Genomic DNA, 6,484 nt, shown 5'->3' on the forward strand with positions numbered 1-6,484 from the left:
GGCTTCTCTTGTCTTGCTCTTCGGACCTGCCTGATCCATCCTGATGCCCTTCTGGTTGGAGTTCTCCCACATGGACAGCCTACAGATTACCATGAGATTACTGTGGATGGATGGGACTGTTTAGAAAATATAAAGATGGCTGTGGATGTTCTTCCTTGGATAGTCTCAAATATATATTATTTTAACAAAAGCATGCAATAACAGCCTTGAAAGATTTCAGAGGGGCAACAAACACATTCTCCGGCAAGAGCACTGACGCAGTCGATTCGTTTAGTAGATTCGTTTAGTAGACTCGTTTAGTGGATTCGTTTAGTAGAATAGTTTAGTAGATTAGTAAATGTGATATGGCCCAGATCACCTCCGAATGTGGTTTGAGGAATTGGATCACGACTGTACTTATCACTCACCGCTTACACCCCGATCACCCAGGACACACAGTGGTGAACGGGGTCCAGTTTTCATTGTGTGTGTGGTGTGTGTGCACAATGTTAGACGTCTGTGGTGTTCTGTTGTTTTCACAGATATGTGACCTCTGACCTTGTGACCTCACAGAAACGACTCGTCTCCATAAATCTGAACCAGAACACGGGGTTCTCAAGTAGAACATCAGACACTTCGGCTACAAGAACCTCAGCACTGATTCTAATCAGATGTCTCAGTCAGACGCAGCTGTGTTCTGTTTGGACTTTTTATCGGTGTGAGTCACTGATACACGTTTTTCTCATGTTTACTGTGTGGAGTGAACACATGACTGGCTTTCACTCGGCATGAAGCCCTGATGGAATGCGGGGAATTTTAATGAAGTCGAGCTCTACACCGACCCACACCTCATCCCTGTGAAGGAAAACACAAACACGCCAAATTCCTCCACAGTTCATCCTCGAGAAGAAAATAACCCCAGCCTGTTTATAGCAGCGCTACATGCGTATACTTTAAAGATGTTTATTTCAAGCTCCTCAGATGGTTGTGGATTTTTCTCCAGGTGTAAATGACGTGTTAAACACAAAAACCTCTTTATAACGATTCATTTATAAAATAATATACAATATTAAAGACCTGCACAGTTTCTATTTTTCCTTCTTTATTGTTTTTTTCCATGTTAGGGATTAAAATAATTCTCCAAAATCACTGCGCTATTTTTTTTATTCAGCACCTGATTGAAGGTAAAATTAGTTTTAACGGTTTAAATCTCCGTAAAAATCCCGACTAAAGATCTGAGAGTGTAAAAATGTAGAAGAGAGGTAAAGGCAGAGGTGATGAGATGAACAGTGAGGAGGACGAGGACGAGGACGAGGAGATGTTTCAGTCAGGAGGAATTTCAGGAGTGATGTTTTCCTAAATGCTCAAGTTCATTTATTTGACAACTTTAACATCATCACTCACAGCCTCCAGATAAAAAAAGAGATGAACAGAATTAACACTCCACTGTTTAAGATCTTGAACCTTAAACACATCAGTAGAACCGCATTAATGTTAAATATTATTACGTGTTGCCTATATACAGTTCTATACAGGTGCATCTAAAAAAAATGTGAATATCATTGAAAAGTTTATTTGTTTTCCTGTAATTTAATTAAATAGTGGAACTTTCATATTTTCTAGATTCATTATACGTAAAGTGAAATATTTCAAGCCTTTTTTTTGTTTTAATCTAGATGATTATGGCTTACAGCTCATGGACATCAAAAATCCAGCATCTCAAAATATTCTAATAAAGAATTTATAATACAGAAATGTCGACCTGAGAAGATCTCTAATCTGCTAATTAACTCAAACCACCTGCAAAGGTTTCCTGAGTCTTTAATCTCTCAGTCTGGTTCAGTACACACGACTACAATCACGGGGAAGATGAAAGTAAATGTTGCATTTCATTTGGAAATCAAGGTTCCAGAGTCTGGAGGAAGAGTGGAGAGGAACAGAATCCAAGCTGCTTGAAGTCCAGTGTGAAGTTTCCACAGTCAGTGATGATTTGAGGTGCCGTGTCATCTGCTGTGTTGGTCCACTGTGTTTTCTCAAGTCGAGAGTCGATGCAGCGTCTACCAGGAGATTTTAGAGCACTGCATGCTTACATCTGCTGACGAGCTTTATGGAGATGCTGATTTCCTTTTCCAGCAGGACTCTGCACCTGCCCACAGTGCCAAAACTTCTAGTAACGACTCTCCTGACCCAAACCCCATAGAGAATCTATGAGAGACACCAGACCCAACAATACAGACGAGCTGAAGACCGCTATCAAAGCAACCTGGGCTTCCAGAACACCTCAGCAGTGCCACAGGCTGATCGCCTCCATGCCACGCCGCACTGATGCAGTAATTCCTGCAAAAGGATTAAAACCCTGACCGAGTATCAGCGCATAAATTAACATACTTTTCACAAGGTCCACATTTCTGTATTATAAATTCTTTATTCGAATATCTTGAGATACTGGAGTTTTGATTTCCGTGGGCTGTAAGTCGTAATCATCGAGATTAAAACAAAACAAGGCTCAAAATATTTCACTTTATGTGTAATGAATCTAGAATATATGAAAATTCCACTTTTTTAATTAAATTACAGGAAAAAAATGAACTTTTCCACGATATTAAAATTTTTTGAGATGCACCTGTACATATACTCCAGAATTATTGGCCCCCTTCCTGAGAAATTAGCAGAAATAAATATATAAAAGGCCTCTCCAGGAACCGTCACCTTATCGTGGTGGAGAGATTTGTGTGACCCTATGAACCTAAGGGCTGTGTTGTCTGGAGCCTTGTGCTCCTGGTAGGGTCTCTCAAGGCAAAGTGGTCTCAGGGGAGGGGCCAGACTAAGAATGGTTCAAAGAAACCCTCATGACGAAAGCAAAGGAGGCTTCCCGGAGGAAGCCTGGGGCCCCCGTCTGGAGCTAGGCCCAGAGGGCGGGCCCGACTGCAAGCGCCTGGTGGCTGGGTTTGCCATGGAGCCCAGCCGGGCAAAGCCCGAAAAAGCACTCATGGGGTGAACTGTGGGGGTCAGGTGCGCTGCTACACGGGTGGCAGTGAAGGTCAGGGGCCTCGATGGACCAGACTCGGGCGGCAGAGGCTGGCTCTGGGGACGTGGAACATCACCTCTCTGTGGGGGAAGGAAGTGGAACTTGTGCGGGAGGTGGAGCGCTACCAGTTAGATCTGGTGGGACTTACCTCTATGCACAGTCTCATTTCTGGAACCGTACTCCTGGATAGGGGATGGACTATATTCTACTCTGGAGTTGACCAGGGTGTGAGGTGCCGGGCGGGTGTGGGGATACTCACAAGTCCCCGGTTGAGCGCCGTTATGTTGGAGTTTACCCCGATGGATGAGAGGGTCGCCTCCTTACGCCTACGGGTTGTAGGGGGGCAGGGGGGAACTCTGACTGTTGTCTGTGCATATATACCAAACACCAGTTCAGAGTATTTGGACTTCTTGGAGACCCTGAAAGGAGTCATGTATGGGGCACCAGTAGGGGACTCCATAGTTCTGCTGGGAGGCTTCAACGTGCACGTGGGCAATAATGGAGATACCTGGAGAGGCGTGATTGGGAGGAACGGCCTCCCTGATCTAAACCCGAGCGGGAGTTTGTTGTTGGACTTCTGTGCTAGTCATGAACTGTCTATAACGAACAGCATGTTCGAACATAAGGAGGCTCATAAGTGTACGTGGTACCAGAGCACCCTAGGCCGAAGGTTGATGATCGATTTTGTAATCGTATCATCTGATCTGAGGCCGCATGTTCTGGACACTCGGGTGAAGAGAGGGGCAGAGCTGTCAACTGATCACCATCTGGTGGTTAGTTGGGTCAGGGGGTGGGGGAAGACTCTGGACAGACCTGGAAAGCCCAAAACAGGTAGTGTGGGTGAACTGGGAACGTCTGGAGGAGGCCACTGTCCGTGAGATCTTCAACTCACACCTCCAGCAGAGTTTTTCTGGCACCCCTGTGGAGGTTGGGGGCATTGAGCCTGAGTGGGCAATGTTCAAAGCCTCCATTGCTGAAGCTGCCATGGAGAACTGTGGTCTCAATGTCTTAGGTGCCTCAAGGGGCGGTAACCCTTGAACATCGTGGTGGACACCGGTGGTCAGGGAAGCCATCCAACTGAAGGAGGAGGCCTTCCAGGATGTGTTATCCCGGCGGACTCCGGAGGCAGTTGCAAGGTACTGACAGGGCCGAAAGGCTGCAGTCTCTGCCGTGGAAGAGGCAAAGCAGCGGGTGTGGGAGAAGTTCGGAGAGGACATGGAGAAGGACTTTCGGTCGACACCAAGGTGTTTCTGGAAAACCATCCGCCACCTCAGGAAGGAGAAACGGAGAACCATCCAAGCAGTGTACAGTAAAGATGGGACGCTGTTGACCTCAACTGAGGATGTAATTGCATGGTGGAAGGAACACTCTGAGGAACTCCTGAATCCGACTAACACGCCCTCTATGGTAGAGGCAGAGGTGGAGGCTGATGGGGGATCATCATCAATTTCCCTGGTGGAGGTCACTGAGGTAGTCAGACAACTACACAGTGGCAAAGCCCCGGGGATTGAAGAAATCCGTCCAGAAATGCTGAAAGCTCTGGGTGTGGAGGGGATGTCTTGGATGACACGCCTCTTTAACATTGCGTGGAAGTCAGGGACAATGCCTAAGGAGTGGCAGACCGGGGTGGTGGTTCCCCTGTTCAAAAAGGGGGACCAGAGAGTGTGTGCCAATTATAGGGGGATCACACTTCTCAGCCTCCCTGGTAAAATCTACTCCAAGGTGCTGGAATGGAGGGTTCGGCCAATAGTTGAACCTCGGATTGAAGAGGAACAATGTGGATTCCGTCCTGGTCATGGAACAATGGACCAGCTCTTTACTCTCGCAAGGATCTTGGAGGGGGCCTGGGAGTATGCCCATCTGGTCTACATGTGTTTTGTGGATCTGGAGAAGGCGTATGACCGGGTCCCCAGGGTTAGGGTTAGGGTTAGGGTTAGGTCCTTCATCACTTACTGGATCGGTTCGCAGCTGAGTGTGAAGTGGTTGGGATGAGGATTAGCGCTCTAAATCTGAGGCCATGGTTCTCAGCAGGAAACCGATGGAGTACCTACTCCAGGTAGGGAATGAGTGAAGGGGTTCAAGTACCTCGGGGCCTTGTTCTTGAGTGAGGGGACATTGGAGCGGGAGATTGGCCGGAGAATTGGAGCGGTATTGCAATCGCTTTACCGCACCGTTGTGACGAAAAGAGAGCTGAGCCGGAAGGCAAAGCTCTCGATCTACTGGGCAATTTTCGTTCCTACCCTCACCTATGGTCATGAAGGCTGGTTAGTGGTGAAATGGGTTTTCTCAGGATGGTGGCTGGCCTCTCCCTTAGAGATGGATGGGTGAGAAGCTCGGCTATCCGAGAGGAACTCAGAGTAGAGCCGCTGCTCCTTTGTGTTGAAAAGAGCCAGTTGATGTGGTTAGGGCACCTGGTATGGAGGTCTATGGAGGTTTTCCAGGCATGTCCAGCTGGGAGGAGACCTCGGGGAAGACCCAGGACTAGGTGGAGAGATTATATCTCCACACTGGCCTGGGAATGCCTCGGGATCCACCAGTCAGAGCTGGTTAATGTGGCTCGGGAAAGGGAAGTTTGGGGTCCCTTTCTGGAGCTGCTGCCCATTTCTTCTGATAGTTTCTTCTGACTATTTGGGTATTGCACCTCTGGAATTAGATATTCATCTTTCTATTTATAAACGTAGCCCACCGCCTTGGAGATTTAATTCTCTTCTTTTGGCAGACAGTGAACTCTGTGAGTTCATTTCCACTTCTATTGATGACTTTCTTTTCTTCAATCAGCATGACTCCACCTCTTATTCATTGTTATGGGAGACACTTAAATCCTATATCAGAGGGCAGATTATTTCTTACTCTGCTCTCTGTAATAAAAAACGCACTGCTAGGGTTAATGAACTCACATCTGCGATCAGTAACCTCGATCAAAGATATGCACTGAACCCTTCTCCAGAACTTTTTAAAAAGCGTCTCGACTTACAGGCAGAATTTAATCTTATTTCGACTAAAGAGGCGGAACGCTTGTTGTTACGTACTTGTGGTTCTTACTACGAACATGGCAACAAGCCGAGTCGTTTACTGGCACATCAGGTACGGCAACAGGCCACTTCCCGTCTCATACCTAGTATTAAAAACACTTATAATATTGTCACTACAGATCCCATGGAAAAGTAATGCTACGTTTAAATCGTTTTACTCTTGACTTTATAAATCCGAATTTCCTGCAGACGATACTAAAGTGAATGCATTTCTTCAAAACCTTTGTAACCGTTTTATTGATTCGAATTCTGCCATGCAACTGGACTCTCCACTCTCTTTGTGTTTTCCTTTTCTACACTATGTATGTATGTGTGTATATGTAAGTATAACAAAAAATGAGAATGGTATTGTTGCTATGTGACAGGAGGTTTGTTTTCTTTCTCAATAAAAATACTTTGGAAAAAAAAGAAAAATAAATATATAAAATAAATAATACTGCCATTT

This window comes from Ictalurus furcatus, chromosome 10 (assembly GCF_023375685.1).
Source record: "Ictalurus furcatus strain D&B chromosome 10, Billie_1.0, whole genome shotgun sequence".
Lineage (NCBI taxonomy): Eukaryota > Metazoa > Chordata > Actinopteri > Siluriformes > Ictaluridae > Ictalurus > Ictalurus furcatus.